General features: G+C 41.5%; 1 pseudogene; it reads left to right on the forward strand.

Moving 5' to 3' along the window:
* The first annotated feature begins 14,306 nt into the window (after positions 1 to 14,306).
* LOC149995966 (phosphatidylinositol 3,4,5-trisphosphate 3-phosphatase TPTE2 pseudogene) lies at positions 14,307 to 15,164 on the forward strand (annotated as a pseudogene).
* Positions 15,165 to 27,416: the final 12,252 nt, after the last annotated feature.

The following is a 27,416-nucleotide window of genomic DNA, read 5'->3' on the forward strand; positions in this document are numbered from 1 at the left end:
CAGGGGCCCCAACTAGGTCCTGAGAAGGTATCAGTTTTCCCACTAGATCAGAGGAATCCTCTCAGACAAGTAATCTCCCAGAAGCCTTGGAGAATCTGAGTGGTATCATGTTGATCCACCTGTCAGGACAAACCTCCTCCAGAGCCCTCCCCTTCGCAGTGTACCTCCTAATCCCCCCAGAGAATAGTCATCTCCAATTAGTCCTGACTTCATCCAAACTTGCACTATGCTAATTCAAGCAATATAAGGGTGAAAGAAGGTGCTATGGTTCTCAACCAGGGCTACCTGCCTTCTATAATGGCAGTCCAGGCAATCCACCTCCTGGACACATCTCCTCTGCAACAGACCCAATAAACAGATGTCCCATCTTTGCTTATGAAAAGTCAGCAACAGGATCCCTTCCTAAAGAAAATTATCTCTCATTGCTAGCAAGTTCTTGGCCACACCATAGAGTGCCCCAAATATGACTTTTTTCCTATTGGTCTGATCATGCTAAGGGCAGAGTTGTCTATTTCTCCTCTGAGGAGAACTAAGTTGTCTTTTAACAATACCTTTTTACAATGTTGATCATAGTTTTCATGTGGGTTGCTTCTGCACCTAAACATATCAGTCCATTGATGATAACATTACCCTTATATTTGTTTGGGAGGAGGAGAGGAGTATGTTGATTGGGTTTTCATTTTGTATATGTCATTTTGGCTTGAATTTATTTTCAGTTTTGTATTAGAATGGGCTCATCATTTCCAATCTGTAAAGTCACTCAAGACCTTCACTTTGCTTTGTAGTACCTTTAATATCTCTGCCAGTGTCACTTTGAAATGGAATGAGCTTGTCCTTACATTTCTATCAGCTATTCAAGATGAAGCCCTACCACTGACCCGAACAACTACCTCTCTGCTACTTATGCAATGTTGGATTGGCTGCCAAACCTGTTGTTTCTTTGAGTCCTCAATTATAAAAACATGAGGGTTCTATGAATTGACACTTGAGGCATGACAAAGTCAAGAAGAGTCTGTCTTTGCTTTTGCTCTTCCCAACTGGAATGTCTTCCGTATTGTTTCCATGACTCTAAAACTCACTTTTCCACCATGAAGGTGCATTTCCTGATTCCGCAATCCACACAAATAGCTGCTTTCCTTAGCATTTCTCTACCAGATACCAGATGGTTTGGTTAGGAAAGATGATGAAGAGTCGGTATTCATACATGTGATATAGCTTGTCCTCTTTTCCCCCGGGAGAGAAGCAGAACTGGTAGGCCTGGGCAGGGCATCTGTAGAGAATGCATTTTTGTACACACAGCCTCACCTGGATGCCACATCATCCTTTGGAGCTTGCCCATCACACCTGAGAACAACCCTAGTTATATGTAATACCAGTGGCCTGGGGCTCCTCAGAGACCCACAGTGTTCCTGCTCATTGCTGGTTGGCCTCTTAACAAAAGTGCATTTTTGTTGGCAAATGATAAGTGAGGAAGTTTGAGGAAGAATTGTTGAGTGCCATGCATGAACCTCTCTTTCAAACCCAGTCACACTCACTTTGCTGTCATGTAGACGTCCGCATGGGTCGCCTCAGACACATCTCAGACAGAGCTGCTGAGTACTGGGGGAAAAGGTGTGCTGAATCCATGGGAAGGACAAAAGAGCCAATGGAAGTGATGGAGGGATTCTGAGACTGGAGGGCTGAGGAAATGGTATCCCAGAAGGCTGGGTTGATGTAAGCCTAGACCTGGTACACAGAACCTGGCTCTGGACCTCCTGGTCATTCTGCATCAGCACTTGGCCTTTTTCTGATCTAGATAAAGGTGTCAGGGGACTAGAGTTCAGTGTGACTGGAAAGAGCAGCATGAATCAGGCCTGAGAGGCGTGGCCAAGGTGGAGGGGTTCTGAAATCAATTTAGGTTAAATTACATTTTTTCCCAAAACTTGGAAGGTTTTTTCTTAAAGCCTCAGAAGTGACAGGCTGTAAGAAATCTTGTCTCTGTTGTGGGAGAGATGAGGGAGGGAATCCTGATTACAATATTTTTGAGTTCTGTTTTCTCAGGGAATGAGGGAGATTTTCTGGTCTCCTGTTGCGGTCCTGGGCCCCACATGACTGCTTTTGCAGCCCACGCCCCTTCTCTCAGGGACTCAGAAGTGATGGGTTAAGGCTGTGTTTTAGATGCCAAGCAAGTTAGAAAGCTTCAGAAAAAAAGCCTGGAGAGACCTAAGAGAGGAAACAGTCTGGCAGGACTATGCACAGCACAAGTGATTGGTCAGTTCTAATTTTTATGCCAGCAGCTGTGGCAAAAGCTCCCAAAAGACATCATCCTGGGGACAAATCTAACACCATTTGGTGATTGGGGCCTGATGGTTGTTCCAGCCTCAAGATTTGTCACCTGTACCAAGATAATAACAGTCTGAGAGCACCAAAAGTTACCCCAGCAAAAGCAGGACCAGCAAAGACGGTCCCCACATGAGGTCTTGAAAGATGTGATCCTGGGGAAAGTACTGACAAAGAACTCTGCCGCTCCATGCCAAAAAGTCCTCAGTTGGAGCTAAATGGCATCAAGCTGACACCAGCAAAGCTCACTCCAGCCGAGGCAGAAACAGAAAAAACAGGTTCCTTTTTCCTCAGTTTTCTTCTGTGATGTTATTGCTAACAGTTACTGAGTGATTATCATTGTCATTAGGTTGGCATGAACTTGGATCGAATATACATTAATAAAAGCTAAGTGAATGGCATGGTGACCTGTGTTGCCTCACTGTTATTCCTCAGTGCTGGTGTCACCTGTAGGGCTGGTGGTCATGCAGGTGGCCTGGCACTTTGGGTTCACCAGGCCCAGTTCAGATGACCCAAGTGGGGACTGAAGGCTGACTTATAGGAAAGACTAAATTGTGAAACATACGTTGGCAACCTTGGAGCATGAAGGCTCCTCCAGCCCCTACTTTGGCAACAAGAGCATGATGGCAAGAGGCTGACACCGCAGAAGCTCACCCCAGCGAAGGCAGAAGCAAAAAAGCCAGTCCCTAGATGAGCACTCAAGAGACAGCATCCTGGGGGAAGGTCTGACAAAGACCTCAGCTGATCCAGCCCTAAACATCAGCGACTGGAGCATGGTGGGAACAGGATGGCCCCACACAAGCTCTCTGGCTGAGACACTCTGCAGAGAGGGCACAGGTTTAATGGCCCAAGGCAGCTAATGCCTCTTCCTTCACTGACTCCCCACTGCCCACCACCGGCAATTACAACTTGACCCATTCGGTCTGAACCCTCCTCAGCCAGGAGCTTCCTTCCATACTAAACAGCCATGGGTGAGGAGCCTCAGAACTGAGGTTTCCGATGGGAGGCACCTCTAAACATCCCAAGGCTGGAACTGGCCTGGCAGAAAACCTGATGGTCCGGTTCAACCCTTTAGAGCAGAGATCCGTACCTGGTCATGGACCCGTAACTGGTCTGGGTCTGTTACAAACCAGGCTGCACAGCAGGAAGTGGATTTGAAGGAAATGACCTTGATCCTCCTGAAACCATCTCCCGCCGCACCCCGAAGTCTATGGAAAAATTATCCTCCACAAAACCAATCCCTGGTGACAAAAATGTTGGGGACCATTGTCATAGAGTCACTTCTTGAGCAAAAGAAGGCAAAGTCTGCACTCTGTGAGCCAAATAGGATCCAGGAGAAAAGAGAGGGTGCAAAGTGGCCTTAGCAGAGGCCACCCAGTCTTCCAGATGGGGTCCCACCCTGAGTCACTGCCAGCGGCACCAACACAAACTAGGAGGGTTTTTGAAACTGAACGAAGCAGTCTGGGGTAACCAGGCAGCCTTTAGTCTGAGGTCTAAAAGCACAATAGGGAGACTCAGGAAGTCCTGCTCCCTGGACAGCTTTGTTGAGAAGCAACCCCCTTTCCCTCAGGCTTCACCCACTTTCTTATTCCCAGCCTATCCATCCTCAGTGGGGCCCTTACTGATCAATAAAGTATAATTTTCTGTTGAAGCCAATATTTGACATGAAATCCAGTTGTCTAGTGTGAGGACCCCAACATCTAGGTCCCTTGAAGTATATCCCCAAAAGGGGACTTGGGCCTGTGAGACCTTCTGCCTCTGAAAAGGACCCTTGGGTGCAGCTCCTGCGTGACTCCTTCAATGACAGCTGTGTACACTGGGGCAGAACTCGGGCTGAAACCCATGAGTACTCCCCTGTGGGGTGTGTGTGTGTGTGTGTCTGTGTGTGTGTGTAGAGGTGGGACTGAGAAAATGCTGTTTTCACCTATGGATCCACCCCTCCATCTATCGATTTACTCAACAAATATTTATAGAGTAAATAAATATTTTTGTAGCCTTACATATTTTGGTGACTGAGGTGATTGAAGCCCCTCTTCTCAAAGCGTCCACACATGAACAGACAAAACCATCAGCAATATAATTTGAAATAATGACGACATCTATAAAGAAAAGCACAACAGGATAAGAGGACAGAGTGATGGGGGAGTGCTAGGAGACACAAGGTGGTCAGGGAAAACTTCGAGGAGGAGAATTTTCAGCGGAGATGTGAGTGGCGGGTCATGTGAGGAGATGGAGGAAGAGGGTTCCCGGAGGGTAACGCAGCGAATGCAAAGACCCTGAGGCAGGAGTGAGGCCGCCTGCGCCAGGACCAGCAGCGGGGGGAGGAAAGGGAAAAGGATGAAGATGTGAGGGACGGCCCCATCCATAGTGGGCCCTGTCAGCCATGGTGAGGAGCGAGGGTCTTTTCTTAAGTGCGCTAGGGGCCCCGGGCGGGCTTAGAGCAGGAGCGTGAAGTGACCGGGTGCAGGTGATAGAAAGACACTGACTGCTGTGTGCCAGGGCACTGAGGCGCTGGCTGCCCCCAGCGGATGACGCGGCAGTTAAGGGGACAGTTGGTCCTGGGAGTGGGGGAGGGGACATAACAGACAAGAAAGAACACCCAGGCCCACCCGCCTCAGCAGCTTGTGGCCCTCAGGCCGGGCTGAGGACAGCACACTGGAATTTAAGGGTCACAGCACAAGATCCTAGCTCCTCCCTGATACACGCCCTTAAGGCCAGGGAAGGTCCTGACCACCTAAGATGTTTCCTGAATCTGCGTTAGGGGAAAGGAAACACACGCCCTTGGGCACCCAGAAATGTCCCACTGTGAGCCTCAGTTAACCCACAGAAAACAGCTACTGCGTCTTCCTGCATTGACCGGCCCCTACGGTCCACTGCTGGGAATTAGATCCTCAGTGTCTCTCTCTGACCCTCGCTGTGACTGAGGCTGACTTGTGGTTACCAGCAGGGGCAGATGGTTCGCAATTGCCAAACCTGAGGGAAAGAGACTCAGACTCACCTACAGATCTAGGGAAATTAGAGATTCCCTGCACCCACATTAACACCTCTACTGAATATATTTTTAATGCGGGGTCTAGACATGTGCACTTTTAAAAGTTCCCCATAGCTACCAGTCTACAGGAACTACAAGGGAAACATGGGAAGTAAAACCATGAGATACAATCAGCAAATTTCAAAACAAAATGAAAGGGAAAACAATGTTATATTACGTTTACAAATAAATTGTAAGGAAGAACTTTTTGTCAAGATGGTAGAGTAGGTAAACATTGTGCTCACAGCAACCCTGCCCCCCTGCCCTCGGCAGGACAGCATCAAAATTACAACCAAACTCCAGAACGACCCTCCTTGAAGCACACCCTGAGAATTAGCTAAACAGAAGTCCTATAAAATTAGAGAGATTCAGAAGGAGCCACACTAATCCTGGGAGGAGAGTTAAAGATGCAAAAACAGAAGGCCTTACTCTCACAATGTGTCAGTTAAAAATCAGTGGTGAGGGGATATCTGAGCTGCAGAGGCCCCCTCTCTAGGAACAAGGGCTCCAGCCCCACTCGATGCCCCTCAGCCGAGGGTCCCAATCCAGGAAGAGAAAACCTCATAACTGCTGGCTGTGAAAACTGGCAGGGATTGCAGCTGAGTGAAAGAAAGGGCTGCTTCTGGAGTCCCAGGTGTTTCTTTTATGGGGACAATGTACAAATTTAATCACTGACACACTCACTTGCTGCTGAGCTCCAGTCTTGGGGCAGTTGCTTGAAAAACACCAGGAACGTACAGGGAGGGACTGCATTGTCTGGCTTTAGAGCAGGGCTGGAGGAGCAGCTTTCTCCCAGACAGAAGTGCTGGCAGAAGCCATTGTTTTGTTGTTGTTTTTGTTGTTCTTGACTCCCTATCCCCACCCTTGCTTGCACACCTGTCAATAATTTATTTTAATGTAAATCATTTAAATGCCCCAATCAGAAGACTAGTTTTCATAGATACCCAAATGGATAAAGAAAAGACGGTACATGCTTGAAATGAAATATTACTTAGCCATAAAAAGGAAGGAAATTTTGTCATTTGCTACCACCTGGATGGATGGAGCCAGAGGGTATTATGCTAAGTGACATAAGTCAGACAGAGAAAGACAAGTACCATATAATTCACTTATATTTGGAATCTAAAACACAAAATGAATGAACAAAATAGAAACAAACTCATAGGTATAAAGAACTAACTGATGATTGCCAGATGGAAGGGGAGTCAGGGACATGGACTTAAAACATAAAGTGATTAAGAACTAATTAAGAAAGTATCAGTTATAAAATAAGACAAGGAGACAAAAAGTAAATCATATGAAAGGGAGTCAATAAAATTGTAATAACTATGTATGGTGTCAGATGGGTACTAGACTAATGGGGAAGATCACCTGTTGAGCTATACAAATGTTTGAGCACTATGTTGTATACCTGAAACTACTACAATAATGTATATTAACTGTAATAAAAAAATAAAAAATATATCTAGTGAATTATAAAACCTCAACATTGATCTCAGTGTAATAATTTTTCTAATAATAATTATGCTGATATTGTTTTATATAAGTTCATAATATTTGCCCCTAAAACCTGAAACAAAATTTTGTGTTCAAAGGCTTTATGAAAAAAAAAGTTTAAAATAGAACCTATTTTAATATTTTACTAAATATTAGAAAAAGTGTTGGTTGCTTTTTATTTGTATATGAATGTGCTTGATAGCACTTGGAAATTATTAAGAAAACAAAGTAGCTAAATAATGAATTAGTTACTAATTAACATTTGCATTTTGATGCATGCCCCTCTTTAGCACAAACTTCATTTTTGCTTTTATTTAAAAATAAATAAGAGTCCTAGGAAAATATTCAAGTAGAGAAGTACAGTTTCCTATAGAAACAGATTTCTGTGTCCTGAATATGCATGATTATTAAATTCATAATGTTCAACTTAGCTAGAAGAACTCTCATTTTTAAAGAAAAAAAATTAACTATCATTTTTACCTTTCAGCTGCCTTAGGAAGACTGATATAGATAATACTGCAAGGCATTTTTTTTTATGTCTTCTTGATTTTACTGGCATCTGGTCCCTACCTAAGGCAAGGTGTTTCAGGAAAAAATAAAAGTTTGCCTATATGTTACCATCTTACTGATGATAAAACATTGACCAAGAAATGCCAGATATTGGAAGGCTTTCCTTTTGCCTTCCCTTAGAATTTGATCCATTTCAACTGCTTATCTTGCTTAGCTTCCTCAATTTTCTTAGCTACCTTTTTAAACAAATATTGTTTTCCTTCCCACTAGACATTCTTTCTTATAGTCTAAAATGAATCACATATAACACTGAAAGGGTCTTAAAAATGTATTCTCCTTTAAGCAACATGCTTCCAGTAGGGATCTAGGAAAATACTCATCTCTTTGATTTTTTTATTGCAACTTCATTCATTCTATGTTTACATCAGCAATTTCTTCTAAAATTCACTAACTATCAAAACATATTTGAAACCTTATTATTTTTATTTTGTACGGAATAATTTTTATAACAATTGTTCACTACTTATTTTTCAATTTTAATTATCAAGGCAATAAATATAGAGAATGTATTTTTTTTACTTATGCACATATGGAGATAGAATGTGCCATGTTAACCAAGGTGAATATACTCTGATGCAGTTAAGTACTTCGCACTGACTGCAATTCTTGAATCAATTTCCATCCTGTAGAGGAAATTGGGACTTCACGATGGATGATTATACTATGCTAGCTATGGGATTTTTACTTCAGCAATTATTTGATAACACCTATTCATGTTTCCTACTAAAATATAATTTGTTTGTATGACACAGGAGAAAATCTTTACGTATTAAAGTGGGGTGAAACCATTTAAAATTATCAGGCACATGATGTGCCTGACTATAAACAAAAGAGATAAAGAGAACATCAGAGAAATACCAGTTTGGGAAGCAAGAAAAGCAAAGTGTTGAGTGGCCAAGAATTAGTTGAATGATGATACACTTGATAATTATAATAATAGCAGCAACAGCAATTATTACTATCTATTTCTTGGTTACCAAGTTCTATACAATATCTTTAAAGTAGTATGCATTGTCACATGTAAACTTATGTATTCATATAATAACCCCAATAATTACATGTGTTAGGTTTTACTATTATGTAGTCAAAAATTAAATTTACTGACATGAAATTAGATTTACTATTATGTACTAAAAAATTAAATTCACTATATTATAATATAGATTCATTTCTCTGTTTCTCCTTTATAAGTGCAATTAAGTTAACTGAAATAATTCAATGCATAATCATAAAAGGGCATTGAAAATTGGAAAGAAGAAAGTGAACTGGCTGGGGATCTTAGGTCTTGTCCCACACCTTGAACAGTGGTGGCAGAAGAGTGTCTTGCTTCTGGGGTAGGCTGGAATTGATCCACAGCTGTGGGAACATTATCAGGGTTCCACATCAAGCATGGGGCAGAAGTGGCCCAATTCGCAACATCACTAATGTCAGCAGTTTCTCTCTCTAGAACTGGAGAGTCAGTCATACCCTGATTAACAGTTGTAGCATGTTAGTAAGGCCTGCATGTGGATTCATTCCCCCACCACACCTGGTAGCATCTCTGAGCCAATCTGCTGGCACAAGACTAAGAAGTACACACTATCCTTAAGGGTGACTTACTTATTGAAATAGAAGACTTAAATAAGATCAGGAGTCCCTTAACATAATATTTAAAATGTCTAGCATACAATAAAAAACTGTATCACTAGTCACACCAAGAGTCAGAAGAAAAACCAAATTGAGAAAAGGCAATCAATTGATGTGAACACCAAAATGGATTTTTTCTTTTTTTTTTTGGTAATTTTTTTATTGCTTACCCCCACCTCACCTACCCCTTCTCCCAGAGTCGCTCCCTACCTTGTTGTCCATGTCCATGGGTCATTTATACATAACGTTCCTTGACTAGACTCTTCCTCTTCTTACCCCACTTCTCTCCCTCTCCCTTCCCTTCTGGTCATTGTTAGTCTGTTCCTTGTTTCCATGCCTCTGCTTCAATTTTGCTCATTTGTTTGTGTTGTTCATTAGTCTCCTGTATCAGGTGATACCATATGGTATTTGTCTTTTGTTGCCTGGCTTATTTCACTAAGCATAATTCTCTCTAGTTCTATCCATGTTGTCGCAAATGGCAGGAGTTTCTTCTTTTTTCCTGTTGCATAGTATTCCATTGTGTAAATGTACCACAGTTTTCTGATCCACTCATTTACAGATGGGCATTTAGGCTGTTTCCAGCACTTGGCTATTGTGAATAGCACTGCTATAAATATAAGGGCACATAGGTTTTGTTTTTTTGAATTTGTGTTTTAGGATTTTTCGGGTATAATCCTAGTAGTGGGATCGCTGGATCAAATGGCAGTTCTGTTTTTAGATTTTTGAGGAAATACCATACTGTTTTCCATAGTGGCTGCACCAGTCTGCATTCCCACCAACAGTGCAGTAGGGTTCCCGGTTTTCCACATCCTCACCAGTACTTGTTGTTTGTTGATGATGTCCATTCTGACCAGTGTGAAGCGGTATCTCATTGTGGTTTTTATTTGCAACTCTCTGATGGCTAGTGATGTTGAGCATTCTTTCATATGCATCTGTATGTCATCTTTGGAGGAGTGTTTATTCAGGTCATTTGCCTATTTTTTAATTGGGTTGACTGTCTTCTTGGTGTTGAGATGTATAAGTTCTTTATATATTTTGGAGATCAATCCCTTGTCTGAAGTATCATTGCCAAATATGTTTTCCCTTATGGCTGGTTCCCTTTTCATGTTGCTGATGTTTTCTTTTGCTGAGCAGAAGCTCTTTAGTCTGATGTAGTTGCATTTGTTTATTCTTTCCTTTATGTCCCTTGCCTTAGATGTGTTGGTGAAAATATTGCTACGTGGGATATCTGAAATTTTTCTGCCTATGTTTTCCTCTAGGACTTTTATGGTGTCACATCTTACATTTAAGTCTTTGATCCATCTTGAGTTTATTCTGGTGTTTGGTGTAAGGTGGTGATCTAGTTTTATTTTTTTGCACACCCCTGTCCAGTTCTCCCAGCACCATTTGTTGAAGAGGCTTTTCTCACTCCATTTTATGTTCCTTTCTCCTTTGTCCAATATTAGTTGACCATATAGGCCTGGGTTTATTTCTGGGCTCTGTATTCTGTTCCATTGATTTATATGTCTGTTCTTATGCTAGTACCAGGCCATTTTGATTACAGAGGCCTTGCAGTATAGTTTGATATCATGTATTGTGGTTCCTCCTACTTTGTTCTTATTCCTCAAGATTGCTGTGACTATTCAGGGCCTTTTTTGGTTCCATATGAAGTTTTGAAGTGTTTGTTCTTGGTCTGTGAAATAAGTCACTGGTATTTTAATAAAGACTGCATTGAATCTATAAATTGCATTAGGTAGTATGGACATTTTAATGATATTGTTTCTTCCCATCCATGAGTATGGTATATGCTTTCATTATTTGTATCTTTCTTAATTTCTTCAATTTTATATAGTTTTCTGAATACAGGTCTTTTATCTCCTTGGTTAAGTTTATTCTTAGGTACTTTATTTTTCTTGTTGCTATAGTAAATGGGATTTTTTCCTAGTTTCTATCTCTAATATTTTATTGTTGGTGTACAGAAATGCCTTTGATTTCTGAATATTGACTTTGTACCCTGTTAATGTACCAAATTCACTTATTAGGTTGAGTAGTTTTTTCATGGAGTATATAGGGTTTTCTATGTGCACTATCATGTCATCTGCAAATAGTGACAGTTTTACTTCCTCTTTTTCAATTTAGATGCCTTTTATTGTCTGTTGGATGTAGCTAGAACCCTAAGACTATGTTGAATAGGAGTAGAGAGAGTGGATATCCTTGTTTTGTTCCTGATTTTAAGGGGGATACTTTCAGTTTTTGCCCATTGAGTATGATATTGGCTTCAGGTTTCTCATATATGGCCTGTATTATGTTGAGGTATGCTCCCTCTATTCCCATTTTCCTGAATGTTTTCCTCATAAATGGGTGTTGTACTTTATCAAGTGCTTTTTCAACATCTGTCTATAATGATGAAATGACTGTCTTTTGGGTTCCAATCAGCTCAGCAAAAGAGATTGTCATGCTTAGGAACCCGGTAGCACTGATATAAGGTAAAAAGTAACAAACTGAAGTGTTGGGGAGGGAAAAGCTCACAGGCAAATCCCTCTAAAGAGTCCTTTTACCACAAAGCTGAGACTTTCGCAGAGAAGTATAAAAGGAAAATAATTCCTAGAATAACTTACACATGTGATTAAAACACTCCATATACTGAAAATATGGAGATTTCTTCAAGATTAGTCTGAATATAATGTGCCACAGGCTCCCCCAAAATGTTCTCAAGCCTGCCTGCTTCCTCTGTGCCACCATAAAATGGTAGAATTGGACTAACATGTCACCTCACCCTCTGTATCTCTACAGAAGTAATTCTATCCAGAGTTTTCCAAGTGTGTTTACAAATGTAAATTAACCAGCTTCACCATCACATCTCTCCACAGAGATGGTTCATTTAAAAATGCAGAAATTTACCTCAAGGGCCTGCTCAGGGTTACCTGAGACGTCAGTTGTGTAATCTGGAAATGGATGTTGAAAGTGTAAAGTTGCGTTGCAACCTCACTGCAGATCCAAACCCCTCACACCCTTAGCACATACCACAGGAGGGAGGGACGGATCATTTTCTTGAATCTTTAGAACAAGGCTCCTGCTGGTTGGCCTTTCCTCTGGCTCACCAAGCACCCACATACCTGAAACCCAGACTTCAGCTCTCCTTTTTCCTATCTTATCTGTTCCAAAAACTAAGTGAAGACAGAACATGAAGTTTTAAAAGACTTTTTAAATGAATCCTTTTGATTAAATAAAGAGTTGACCATATAGTCTTTTGTTACCCCAAACTCTTCTATTTACTAACCACTTGTCTTATTGTCACTCCCCATGCTAGACACAGGAAAGACTACAGCCATGCTCCTGCCTTCATGGGGAGGTCGGACAGTGAACAAGAACCAGGTGCCTGTGGTCAGTGCTCTGAAGATGACATATGTGGTGCCTGGGTAAGGCAGGTAGGAATGAGTGGGTCAGGGAAGTTTTTCTCTAAGCAGATGATGATATTTGAACTATGACCTGGAGCATGAGACTAAGACTTTTCATTTTATTTTATTGTTGCAACCTATAGATTTTTACTTCTAATAAAGTAAATTTTAATCTTTAATATCTCACATAAACAAAAAGCTTATTGGGTTGGAGGGGAATTAATTTTTTTTCTTTTTTTTTAATTTCAGAGCAAAACAGTATGGATACCAAAAAGAAAACCACTATAGTTTATCCCCAGCCCGGCTTGGTCCACTCCCTGCTCATAGGCACCAGTGTGACATAACTGTAAGCCCATCTTCTGTGTATGGCCCTACGGGGGCTGAGATTTTGTCCATGAGAGCCCAGGAAGCTAACTGTGGTGACCTGTTGGACTTAGACTTGCAAGCTTTGCTCTTGCTGTTACTTTGTGAGTTTGTTTTCTTTTTCTTACTGCTTTTTTTGTTGTTATTATTGCCATTGTTTGCATTTTGTTCCTTTTATTAGTTCTCTTTTTAAAAATTTTTCTTACTTGTTCTCCTTTTTTATTTTTTCATTTTGTTTCCTTTTGGTTTTTGTTCTTATTTTGAAGTCACCATGGCTAATGACCTTGCAGCCATCATTGTCCTTAAAGAGCACTTTACTGGTGATAACGTGCTCCTGTGCACCATCAGCAAGGGATCCTTTGCCAAGGTGTGGTTGGCCCTGCATGTGCTGATGGCAACAGAGGTGGCTGTCAAAGCCGTTAGTTGGTTTGGTTTGTCTAGATATTTGGATGAAGTCTGTTGTCATAAGAGCTTACATCTCGCAAATATCAGGCAGCTATTTGAGGTGATTGCCACTGAGAAGAAATGTTATCTGTTCACGGAGCATTTAAGCAGAGGGGACTTGCTTGACTACCTGGAAAACTGCAGCCCCAGGACCTCAGAGGCAGCCAGACCCATGTTCCGGCAGCTACTATTGGCGATGCACTACTGCTAGCAGAAGAAAATCGTGCGCCGGGACCTGAAGCCAGAGAACAGACTGGTAGATGGTGAGAGGAATCTCAAAATAGCAGACTTTGGCTTTGGTAGGAAGTTTACCGACAATAAACTGGCTATCTTCTCTGGCACCACACACTATATCGCCCCAGAGATCTTCAGGGATCACACCTATGATGGCCCGAAGGGAGATGACAGAACTAGTAATAAAAGAAATGACCCAGATGAGTTATCATCTGTAATATCTGACGGAACTAGGAATGAAAGTCGTCGGCAGCCGTCCGTCTCGAGAGACGATGGTGTAGCTTCTTAAGAGTCTATCTGCACCGCCGAGAATGGCTGTGCAGTCCGACTCGGGAGTGACACAGTATCTGTCTCCTCCCGTGTTGAATCCACATCTTGCGATGACGCTGGAGTGTCCTCTCCAGTTAAGCTGAAGCTACAGAGCCTGAGCAGGGTGATATGGAGGGTCTGCTGTTGCCCATGCAGCAGACCCCCCCTCTCTTCGCAACTGAAGGGTCCAAGGGAAAGACGAAGTCAATACAGCTTGGCTTCAGGTGCGCCGCAGGAGTTGCCGGTGTTGACTACAACGTCAAACCGCCTTAGGGACTCCGGCTCCGGATTTTCTGTCGGGGTTTACTCCCTTAGCCTTTCCCCTGAAGAGGTATGCCGCAAGGCAGTGGAGGTTTTTTGGAGTCAGAGTTTTCCTTCTCTGATGTGCCCTGACTGGAAGATCGAACCAGCGACACTTAGCTCGCAGACCGACGCTCAATCCACTGAGCCAAACCAGCCAGGGTCTTAGGAATAAAAGTATTTCAAGTTTAATAGATGAAGTCTCCATCCTTGTACTTGGGCATAAAGAAGTTGACATGCCCGATCTAAATGATATTTCTAGTGGAATGGAACAACTCTCCACTCTTCACGATGGGCATGAAAAGGTTGACCTTAGAAGGTTAAAGAAGAGCAAGATGAGGAGAATTGTGGACTTACTGGTTACATCTGTCCTGTTCAGACTACTGGGAATTTTGCTGGTCCTTGTGGACGTATCTATCATCCATACAGACCTCGTTTTCACTGATAGCACAACGCCTATTCCTTTCGAATATCCTTTAACATCCTTATGTATTGCTTTGTTTTTTCTCACGGATATTCTCCTTCGGGTGTATGTGGAAGGGATACAACAATATTTTTTTGATGGAGTTAATCGTGCAGATGCTGTAATTATTGTGGCCACTCTACTTATTAATTTCATGAATATGTTGTATGCCTTCGGGGTGTTTGAAGACATCCCCGGATCGTCCTTTACGCTTCGACCTTATCGGATTCTCCTTATGACAAGAAGTTTTCACCTCGTGCACCAAGGAAAACATCTTGAGAAGCTGACCAGAAGGAGGGTTTCCAAAAACAAACGACGGTACCAGGGAGATGGCTTTGACCTAGGCCTCACTTACATCACTGATCGCATTATTGCCATGTCCTTCCCGTCATCTGCTTGGCAGTACTTCTTCGGGAACCCCATTCAGGAAGTGGCGCAGTTCCTGGACAGCAGGCACGAGGACCATTACCGCATCTACAATCTCTGCAGTGAAAGGGCTTATGACCCTGAGATCTTCCACCACAGGGTCCACCAAATCAGAATTGATGATGACAGTGTGTCCTCTCTGCGTGAGATGGTGAATTTTCCCAAGAAGTTCGTAACTGGTTGGCTGAAGATCATCGAAACGTAGTAGTAATTCATTGCAAGGGAGGCAAAGAAAGAACTGGTACAATGGTTTGTGCCTGCCTTCTGGTCTGCAGAATCTTTGAAACAGCAGAGGAAAGCCTTTCTCATTTTAGAAATAAACGAACAGAAAACACTGCCTGCAATAATCTCCAGGGAGTAGAAACTCCTTCTCAGGCTCGATATGTTCGATGTTTTGGTGTTCTTAAAAGAAACTATCACTTGACTTTACCTGCTAGAAAAGAACTTATGATAAAAATTGTCATTGATTCGATTCGTGGCATAGGAAATGGCGATGGGAGTGATCTGGAACTACAGATAATGATGCACAAAATGATCATCTTTTCCAGTTTCACTGCTGACAACTGTACGGTAATGCACGATGCTAGAAAAAACAGAGTGATCATGTATCTCCACCACTGTCCACCTCTGTACGACGATGTGAAAATACGGTTTCTGTCTCCCGTCATCCTGGAACAGTATGACAACTGCGCATTTTCCTTCTGGTTCCACACGTCCTTCATACAAGGCTTCGACTGTGTAGAAATGAGTTGGACAATCCCCACAGGCCTCAAACATGGGGAATTTATCAACAACAGTTTGGGGTTCAAATATATTTTTCTGATGTTCCCTGAGATTGATCTGGCACCCGAATAAGAGTGGCTCCGTATCTGGGAATACAATATTCTACCCAGTCCCTGCCCTCTATTCATCTTTTGAGTATATTAAATATATATTATCTATAGACAAAAAAAAAAAAACTTTTGTGTTATTACTCCAAGTAAATTATGAATGGGTATTTAAATTCCTCTTTCCTGCTTCTTTTGGGAAATAAATTGAAGGCCATTTGGACTGTTAATCTGCTCTTATAAATGAATACCCTAATGTATCAATGTGGTAGTCAACTATTATAGCAGTTTGGGTCACTGGAGTGTCTTGGAGATACAGTCTGCCAGCAGCTAAACTTTTATTTACAACAAAATATGCCAAGAGAAATGACATTGCTGCACAACTGCAAAAAACTGCAGGACAGGCCAAAAATTTCCAGCTCTGCACAAGTTTCCTACACCTTTGAACTCAGCAACAGGAGTCGCCTAAAAGTGGGGTGGCACTCACTGCCTGTGCACTCCAGAAGGGGGAGACTGGTCCTCTCCCAAGCCACTTAGTTAAGTCACTGTCTAGGTCTCTGCCCAAAGCCTTCCCAGAAAATAGAAGGTTCCTTAAAGACGAATCTGGCTGCAGCCTACAGGTGCCCCCGCAGGACCCGAGGCTGGCGCTGCAACAACAGGACCTGCCAATGCTGAAAGTCTGTACTCAGAGCCTCAGAGGCACAGACAATTCCTAATGGTTCCCACCACCAGATGCCACAGTCTCTTTTCGCATCTCTATTGCTGTGGGTTGGGAATCCCTGTGTGGGGTTAAGGTCCTCTGCTCCTCCTGTAAGTATTGGTGGACACGTTTTGAAAAGAGACATATTTCATGGGAAAATTGGATATTAAAAGCCAAGGGTATTATTCCAAAGGGAACACTAATTGAGGAGATTGACAGCCTTGGTTCCCATGCCACCCTCCCCCCTGACTCCCACCCCACTCCCACCCCACCCCCACCCAAGTGCTTGCAGCTGTTGGGAGATAGCAATGTTTTGGGCCCAAAGTTTCCCATGATAGCAGGGTGTGTCAAACCAAACCGCATTTAGCCTTGATCAGCCCATTAGACTTACAGCTTCGAGATAAACAATGAAATTCAATAGTTCCTTTTTTCTTCCCCCTATAAAACAACCCTCTCCTTCCCTAGGAGTCTGGAGTCAGAGCCACTCATGGCCCCAGAGATCTTGGGGGATCACACCTATGATGGCCCGAAGGAAGATGACGGAACTAGGAGTAAAAGAAAAGACCCAGATGAGTTATCATCTGTAATATCTGACGGAAGTAGGAATAAAAGTATTTCAAGTTTCACAGATGAAGTCTCCATCCTTGTACTTGGGCATAAAGAAGTTGACATGCCCGATCTAAATGAAAATGACGCAGCTGAATTAACATCTGTAATCTCAGACGGTCTCTTTTTAAAAATTTTTCTTACTTGTTCTCCTTTTTTATTTTTTCATTTTGTTTCCTTTTGGTTTTTGTTCTTATTTTGAAGTCACCATGGCTAATGACCTTGCAGCCATCATTGTCCTTAAAGAGCACTTTACTGGTGATAACGTGCTCCTGTGCACCATCAGCAAGGGATCCTTTGCCAAGGTGTGGTTGGCCCTGCATGTGCTGATGGCAACAGAGGTGGCTGTCAAAGCCGTTAGTTGGTTTGGTTTGTCTAGATATTTGGATGAAGTCTGTTGTCATAAGAGCTTACATCTCGCAAATATCAGGCAGCTATTTGAGGTGATTGCCACTGAGAAGAAATGTTATCTGTTCACGGAGCATTTAAGCAGAGGGGACTTGCTTGACTACCTGGAGAACTACAGCCCCAGGACCTCAGAGGCAGCCAGACCCATGTTCCGGCAGCTACTATTGGCGATGCACTACTGCTAGCAGAAGAAAATCGTGCGCCGGGACCTGAAGCCAGAGAACAGACTGGTAGATGGTGAGAGGAATCTCAAAATAGCAGACTTTGGCTTTGGTAGGAAGTTTACCGACAATAAACTGGCTATCTTCTGTGGCACCACACACTATATCGCCCCAGAGATCTTCAGGGATCACACCTATGATAGCCCGAAGGAAGATGTCTGGAGCCTTGCAGTAGTTTTGTAGAGGATGTTGATGGGGGATTTGCCATTTGTGAGGGACACATTAGGGGAAGTGAAGAAGGTGATTTTGAGTGGGAAGTTCTAGGTACCATGCTTTCTATCCAAAGGAGGTCAAAATCTCTTTAAAAACTTATTGACCCTCAACCCCAGGAAAAGGCCAATCCTGGAAGACATACTACAAGACCCATGGACCAAGGTGAGGAACTGAGGCCATACCGTGAGCTGCCCTGGGGTGAACTTGACCTCCAGGTGATAGACTTAATGAAGGACATGGGTTTTACAAAGCAGGAGATTGAGGAGTTGTTTAACACAAAAGAAATACAACAGGGTCATGGGAACATATCTGATACTCAAAACAATGACAACCAAGGTGAGGGGCCGTAGCATTTAGGTAAGGCCCTGCCCCACCCCTGTCTCCAACATCAGGAAGAGTATAAAAGAGCCTGCCGGTCCCTCAAGCAGCCTGGGGTTGACGATGACCGTTTCCCCACTGGCAGCCAGCTCCTCCACATCCTCATGCAGCCTGGAAGAGAGGCTGGCTGTTCCCCCACCCAGCCTGGGGTCCAGGACCAGCACTACCCTACCTGGCTCCCGCACCACCCCCAGCCATGACAGCATCAGCAACGCTGCAGGAGTGCCAGAAGGAACCACTGATGACAACCACATCCAGGCTGCAGGGTCTGAAGGTGGGACCCCAGGCTCTCCCTCTGGCCCCAGCCAGGGATGGCAGGGTGTGGTTCGCAGACTCATCATGTTCTTTTTAAAGTGTATGTGCTGTGGGCCTTCCACTCACAAGCAGCATTGCAAAAGGACAAGAGTCATGCCCACATAATTTTTAAAGTTGTGGACGACCTACAGCACCAGAGGACACAGACAGTTGTGGGTGAGAATGGTGCCGGAAGTACACACCGTGTGTGGAGGATCCGGTCTGGCGGACGATGGATGTGGGTGAGCTGCCATAGCCTTCTCTGCATGGCACTCACACCAGGAGGTCTGGCAGCTCCATGGACTGTTTTCTCCTGGGTCCCTTCTTCCCTCCCCTGCTCTCCCTTGCTCCCACATTTCTGGGGGCTCTTAAAAAAGTACTTGGTTTTTCCAAATTTTATAATAAACTTGATTATTTGATCCAGAAAAATGTTTTGGATACTTTGATTTTTTTCCTCTCTGCACAGAATTGGGGCTGAGCATACTGTAGTTTGAGAAGCATGTATTGATGTAGTACATACTTGGGCTTTACTATGGGACCTCCCAACAGTAGGGAATGTGGTTTTACAGGGGAGGGAACTGGGCATGTTGGTCAGGTTCCAGACACCAGGGCACAACAGGGGGTGAAGCAGGCAGAGATCTCTGCTGTCAGGCCTCTGACAGCCTGGGTGCTCAAAGACATCAATCAGCAGGGACTACCTCTTCTGACCTGTTGGCTTTCAGAGTGCTCCAGGCTGAGGAAACAGCCAAGTTTAGGGCCACCAAATCTCTGAGCTGCAGTGAGAGCAGCAGGAGATGTTGCTGCAGATGGAGCGCAGCGCTCGTCAGCCATGGGAAGGTTTGCGGGTTTTACTGTGAGAACAGTGATCAAACCCTTGAAGGGTACTAAGCAAGGAAGTAATATGATCTGATTTATGTTTTCCAGATAGTAGATTGTGGTGTATATTCTTCCTCTGCAAACATTTGTATCTGTTTCTACATATTATAATATCATTTTTACATATAATATGATTCACCAGGAAGGGCAGGTTTTGTTATAACCACTGAAGAAATATGAGTGGAAAACAATGCATCTTTCTCACTTTAATACTTACCACCCCTGTTCCATGAACACATAGGAATGCAAGTTAATTGAATGTTTTAAAAGAGAAAGCCCTACTTACCTCTTCAGAGCTGATTCATTGTTCTTACATCACTGATCAGCTGATCTTCTTGCCCTTGACACTGAAGAACCTGCTGTAGTCCTCTGATTGATCTGCCCTCCTTCCCTGAGATCCCAACAGCATGTGGCATAGACCTACATGCTACTCATCACTTGGTTCCATTGCCCCCTTGCACTGATCTTCCTTTCCTGAATTCTTAGGGGCTGGGAACTAGGTTGCTCACCTTGTATTTCCCCTCATTATTGGAAAGCCAGGTCCAGAGTAGGTGCTCAGAAAATGATGGACAGGTGAACCATCAACGCTGTGAGTTTACAGGGAATTGTCCCCAATCAGGACACATTGGAGGGTAAAAGGAACTGTGGTGAATGATTATGCTGCAACAACAGTGTAAAGCGGGACTCAGCTTGAACTGGGATATATGCACCTTGGTGAACATTGTGAAGCATTATGAACAAAATGGTGAAGTTTCTTATTCTGGGATCTCTTAGAAGGCCCTTGTACTCACTCCATTTGCTAGAGCTGCTTTGGCCCAATGGTCCTCACAGCACAGGAGACTTCATAATATACACAATATTTCTAAGTAGCAACGGTGTCAAGTCATACAGACTTACACTTTCACAGTGTAATTTCCTTTCCTATTCTACCTCAGTATTTTTAATTACTACAAAAAGAAGCTCTCAGTATTGTGCTAGATTATTTTTAACCTCCTCAAACTCCTACTAAACTTCATTTTTACATGACGGTTAACCTCAGGATCAGGTCCTTTGAATAAGAAATGGTATTTAACTTGAATTTAACATTACTGTGTTAATTATATTTATTTTATGCTTTCCTTTTCTTCATGGCAAATTATCATTTTCCAGGCAGGATTGGGATATAAAATTTTATTTTCAATTAATCCTTTGAAGTAAAAAGAGAAGATTTGATATATATACAAGAAAGTTCATACACAGATTTTGGCAAAAAGCCTGAAGTTGATGAACAAATGACTGAAGTTTGGGAAACTTGATGAGATTATTTTTATACTTATTTAGGAAAATAAGTATGTCATGTGTGTATATTTTATTTATTTTTATAATCTTTTTTCATGATAAAGATTATGCATACTTATTGTTGGAATATAATCCTGGAAAATTCATATCAGCAAAAATATAGTTAAAAAGTAAAAACAAAACAGCATAGAATTAAACAGTTCAGGGAAAAATATAATGTGAATTTTTAATTTACTTTTTTCAGAAACGATAATTTTTAGATATTAACACAGCATAAACCTGAATTTATGTAAAATAATTAAAAGGGATATGGTTTGGTTTATTAAATATTAACAGTAGAATGACTTTAAGTGTCAAATCTTCCCTTGTGTACTTAAAAGTTTAATTGACTCAGATATTATATACATGTAATATTTAGTTCCACTCTTACCAGTAATTTAAGACACATCTTTACAGAATAAAATTTCATACAATTTCGATCCATTATAATGAAACGAATGAAGCTATTTTTCAGAAATTGTTCATTTAAACCCCTGCTTTTCTTATTTGCCAGAGACACGTTCCAGCTCTTTGCGCACTTACCTTTCTACCGTGGAAGAATAAAAACAGCACATTAAACTGTGTTTTAATTTTCAGTGAGAGGAAATGAGTTTGACTTTATTGCCCTACCAAACCAACAGGTGTAGGGAGATGTCTATCTACTTATAAAAATGGTATAGGTATTGAAAATATCTATTTATGTGTTTTTCTGAAGCAAAACGTCAGTGTGTCATAGCATTATTACCTTAATCAAAAAAGCAAGATGATTAGAAAACAACAATGGCAATAATAAGAACCACTCCAGACCAAGATAATAACCTGCTCTTCCATTGACAGCTCCGTGTCCCTCTCCTGCCCTAAGGATTCCTCTAGTCAGGCGACTGACTACACTTTAACTTAGGGTTTCTTTGTTTCTTTCTTTTGTTTTACTTTTCACACACCTTTTATTGAATTTTGTAGTTTTGTTTTGTGGGTTTTTGTTGTGGTTTGTCTTTTAATTTTCTTTTTCTTTTTTTCATTTTTTTATTGTTACTCTATTACAGTTGTCCCATTTTCCCCCCATTGCTCTCCCCTGCCCCATCCACCTTCTCCCTTTCCCACAGTCAATCCCCACCCCGTTGTCCATGTCCTTCAGTCAGTTATGCTAGTTCCTTGATTAGACCCTTCCCTTTCTTTCTCCTCTTCTCTTCCTTCTCCCTCCCCTTTGGTCACTGTCAGTCTGTTCCTTGTTTCCATGCCTCTGGTTCTATTTTTCTTGTTTGTTTGCATTGTTCATTAGGTTCCTGTATTAGGTGAGATCATATGGTATTTGTCTTTTACCGCCTGGATTATTTCACTAAGCATAATACTCTCCAGCACCATCCATGCTGTCACAAGAGGTAGGAATTCCTTCTTTTTTCCTGCTGTGTAGTATTCCATTGTGTAAATGTTCCACAGGGGGCACAGATGGGCACTTAGGCTGTTTCCAACATTTTTGGCTATCATAAATATTACTGCTATGAACATAGGGGTACAAATGTTCTTCTGAATTGGTGTTTCAGGATTCTTTGGGTATAATCCTAGCAGTAAAATTGCTAGATCAAAAGGCAGTTACAATTTTAGTCTTTTGAGGAAATTCCATACTGTTTTCCATAGTGGCTGCACCAGTCTGCATTCCCACCAACAGTGCACTAGGGTTCCCTTTTCTCCACATCCTCGCCAGCACTTGTTGTTTGTTGATTTGTTTTGGAGGGTTATGTTTAGTATATTTTATTGATTCTGCTATTATAGTTGTCCCAATTTCTCTTACCTTTGCTTCCCTCTGCCCAGTTACCCCCTACTCTCCAGCAATCCCTCCCCCTTAGTTCATGTCCATAGATCATACATATAAGTTCTTTGGCTTCACCCTTTCTTGCACTATTCTTAACATCGCCCTATCTCTTTTGAACCAAACAATTATGCTACTTAATCCTTGCACCATTTCCTCATTCCTCCTTACCCCTTCCAGCTGATAACTCTCCAAATGATGATCCCCATACCTTTGTTTTTGTTCCTATTCTGGTTTGCTTAGTTGGATTTTGTTTTTATTTTTTAGACTCAGTTGTTGATAGTTATGAGTTTGTTGTCATTTTAGTGTTCATTATTTTGATCTTCTTTTTCTTAAATAACTCCCTTTAACATTTCGTATAACAAAGGCTTTGTGATGATGGACTCTTTTAGCTTTAACTTGTCTGGGAAATGCTTTATCTGCCTGTCCATTCTAAATGGTAGCTTTGCTGGATAGAGTAATCTTAGTTGTAGGTCCTTGCTTTTCATCACCTTAAATGCTTCTTGCCAGCCCCTTCTTGCTTACAAAAATTCATTTGAGAAATCAGGTGATAGTCTTATAGGTACCCTTTGTAGGTAACTCTGCTTTTCTCTTGCTGCTTTTAAGATTCTCTCTAAATCTTGAAGCTTTGACATTTTAATTATGATGTGATTGGTGTAGTCCTCTTTGGGTCTAGCTTCTTTGGGACTCTCTGTGATTCTGAGACTTGTAGTCTATTTCCTTCACCAAATTTGAGAAGTTTTCATTCATTATTTTTTCACATAAGCTTTCAATTTCTTGTTCTTCCTCTTCTCCTTCTGGCACTGTTATGATTCAGATGTTGGCATGTTTAAAGTTGTCCCAGAGTTTCCTAAGCCTCTCCTCATATTTTGCAATTCTTTTTTTCCTCATTCTGTACTGGTTGGCTGTTTTTTTCTTCTCTTTCATTTCTGATTTTGTTTATTTAGGTCCTCTCTCTTTTTTTCTTGATGAGCCTGATTAAACGCTTGTCGATTTTGTTTATCTTTTCAAAGAACCAGTTCCTGTTTTTATTGATCTTTTGAAGTGTTTGTTTAGTCTCTGTGTCATTTAATTCTTCTCTGATCTTGATGATTTTCTTCCTTCTATTTGCCCTGGGCTTTGTTTGTCGTTGTTCCTCTAGTTCTTGTAGCTGTAGGGTTAGATTTTTTATTTGAGATTCTTTTATCCTTTTTAGATAGGCTTGTATTGCTATGAACTTTTCTCTAGGACTGCTTTCAACGTGTCCCATAGGCTTTGGGATGTTGTGTGTTCATTATCATTTGTTTCCAGAAACTTTTGATTTCTTCCTTGATGTCATTGTTAACCCATTCATTATTTAATAGCATGTTATTCATTCTCCATGAGTTTGAATGTTTTTGAATTTTTTTCTTGAGGTTGATTTCCTGTTTCAAGGCTTTGTGATCTAAGAATATGCTTGATATAATTTCAATTTTCTTGAATTTGTTGAGGCTTGTTTTGTGTCCTGTCATGTGGTCTGTCTTTGAAAATGTTCCATGTGCATTTGAAAGGAATGTATATTTTGCTTCTTTGGGATCAAAAGTTCTGTATATATCAGCTAAGTTCATTTGATGTGGAGTGTTCTTCAATGTCTCAATACTCTTGGTGTTTATTTTTTGCTTCAAAAATCTTTCCATTTTTGACAATGGGTGTTAAAATTCCCTATGGTGAGCATGTTGCTGTCAATATCCTTCTTGAAGCCCTTCAAGATTTTCTTTATATATTTGGGTGGTCCTATGTTGGGTTCATACATGTTTACCAGGGTTATATTTCCTTGATGGTTTGTTCCCTTAAGAAGTATGAAATGTCCTTCTTTGTCTGTTTTTATGGCCTTTGCTGTGAAATATGTTTTGTATGATATATGTATTGCTATACCACCTTTCTTTTTTTCATGTCCATTTACTTGAAATTATTTTTTCCATCTCTTCACCTGCAGCCTGTGTAGATCTTTTGTTCTGAGGTGGGTCTATTGTAGACAGCATATAGGTGGGTCATGCTTTCTAATCCACTTATCTACTTTATGTCTTCTGATTGGTGCATTTAATCCATTTATATTTAAGGTTATTATCGATAGATACTTATTCATTGTCATTTTTTCCTCTTTGTACCTGTGATCCTCTCTGTCACTCTTTGTTTCTTCATCTCCTTAAGGCAGACTTGTTAGCATCTCTTGCAATACTGGTTTGGTGGAGATGTGTTCTTTTATCCTTTTGTCTGGGAAACTCCTTATTTCACCTTCCACTTTGAATGAGATCCTTGCTGAGTAGAGGAGTCTTGGTTGTAGGCCTTTGTTTTTTATTGCTTAGAATATTTTTTGCCATTCCCTTCTGGTTTGTAGTGTTTCTGTTGAGAAATCTGTAAATAGCCTTATTGGAGCTCCCTTGTATGTTATTAGCTTTTGTTGTTGTTGTTGTTGTTGTCGTTGTTTTTTGCTGCTTTTATGATTCTCTCTTTGTCTTTGAGTTTTGCCATTTTAATTGTCTTGGAGTGGGCCTGTTTGGGTTCATCTTCATTGGGACCCTCTGTGCTTCCTGGACTTGCATGACTTTTTCTCTCATCAAGTTATGGAAGTTTCTGCCATTAGTTTTTCAAACAGGTTTTCTATCCCTTGCTCCTCCTCTTCTCCTTCTGGTATTCATATGAGATGGATATTATTACATTTCATGTTGTCCTGCAGCTCTCTTAAAACATCTTAATTCTTTTCAGTTTTTTTTCTTTTTTTCTGTTTTAGTGCACTGTCTGGAATTTTTTTTTCCATGTTGTCCTCTAGCTCACTGATTCAATCTTCTGCTTCATTTAGCCTATTTTTTTTTTTTTTTTTTTTTTTTTGCTTCTACTGTGTTCTTCAGTTCAGAAATTATATCCTTCATTTCCTCCTGGGTCTAACTGATAGCTTCTATTTCTTTTTTAATGCTGATGTAATTCTGAGTAAGTTTCTTATAGTTTCCCTGGTGTTCTTTGTAGTTTTCTTTGAGCTCACTGAGCTCATGGAGCTTCCTTATAATCTATATTTTGAATTCCATGTTTGATAGTCTACCTCTATTACATTTAGCACTCTTTCTGGGGATTCCTCCTTTTCCTTCAATGATGGAGGCGTTGTTTATCTGTCTCCCCATTTTTGTGACTCCTTGTTTGTTGCTGCTTTTTAGATTGATCTGCACTTCCTGGGTATCCCCTTAGTGGCGTCAGATTGTAGAGGCATCAGCTATTCCCTGTAGAAAGTTGTAGAAGTTTTCTAAATATGTAAATATGTAGGGGCTTCAGATGTTCTTTGTAAGATGTAGCAAGGGCTTGCTAAAAAACCTTGGAGAGAGGAATGTGGGGAGGAGTAGCAATTGGTGATTTACAAGTTAAAAGCACCACAGCCTCTATCACATTCCATTTGCTTGTGCCTTGTTTACAACTTTTGTGAAAGTTATATTTTATAGAATATCCAGCCCTTTGAAGATAAATTGCTTCGTAGAGAATTTGTCCTTGGCTGAAGAGTTATGCTGCCGGAGATAACTTTATGACCCTGCGAACTTTTGGCCCTGAGAAACTCTGGCCCTGAGAACTTTATTTCTATTTGACAATCTTGCGACCCTGTCCTGCCACACCCCACCCCAACAAGCTGCATCTCACTAGAGAGAGAAAGCTAAATCCTATATAAGCCCCTGCCTGAAACCCCAGCCCCCCATCGGTGCACTGTTGAGACAGGGTCTCTGCCCGACAGCCGGCTTAATAAACTTTGCTTGCTTTAATCCACTGCTCCAGAGTGTTCAATCTTGCTTATGTAGCCGTAACAAGATTGTGTCCCAGTCTGGGCCTGGGCAGCCTGTTGGAGACTTCTAGAGATCTGCTGCCTTTGTCTGTCTCCTTCAGTTGTTAGTCTATTCAATCTGTGATCAGCCATCTGTGGGCAGGGCTATTGCTTCCCTTCAGGCTGACACGCTTGAAGCAGAGCGGTCTGCCTGCAGCATGGAGAATGAGTCAGCACTGGGACCCATTCAGCTGCTCCCTCAGTTCTCTCCTCAAAGTCACCGCCCCAAACTCTCCTTAAGCTTCTCTAGTCCTCTCTGCCCTCTGTCTGCTGGAGCACAGGGTAAGTGGGTGCCAATATATTTTTGGATATGATCCTTTTAAGAGTTCTTTGTCTCCAGCTGTTTCTTTCAGGCCAGCAAAAACAAAAACAAACAAACAAACAAACAAACAAACAAACAAAACCTGCAGCTTTTCACTTTTCAAAGATGGATGCTATTTTACTTTCTGCTCTGTTGGCTGTAGGCTAGGAAGCCCAGCTGGGAGTTTAGACTCCACTCTTCTCAGGGGAAACCCCAGCTGCTGAGCTGTTTCTCGGTCCCTTCAGCTGCCACCCATAGAAGCCCAGCCAGCCCTTTCAGGTCTCCACACTTCCTACCAGTCATGTTGTGATGAAGCAGCCTTTTATCTCTGTCCATAGTTATAAAGTTTCTCTTCAGCTAGTGTCCAGTTGGTTATTCCAGATGATTTCTCCTCAGTTAAGTTGTGATTTCAGGTTGGTCCTGGGAGGTAGTTAGTGTAGATTCCACTTACTCTTCTGCCATCTTAGATCTCTCCCCAAATGGATCTGATGTTGAAATTACCTGCCAAATTTTAAAACAACCCCTAAAATAATGTTTCAATAAAATTTTTTCTTAAAGCAAGTAAACGTCAACAAAAAATAATATGTTGCATAAAGGAACCAAATGAAAATTATGTAACTGAAAAATACAGTAATTGAAATAAAATAATTTGTTGAATGAATTTAACAGTAGAGTTAAAATGTCAGGATAGA

Source organism: Furipterus horrens, unplaced genomic scaffold (assembly GCF_987537825.1).
Source record: "Furipterus horrens unplaced genomic scaffold, mFurHor1.1.pri manual_scaffold_12, whole genome shotgun sequence".
In the NCBI taxonomy this organism is placed as follows: Eukaryota; Metazoa; Chordata; class Mammalia; order Chiroptera; family Furipteridae; genus Furipterus; species Furipterus horrens.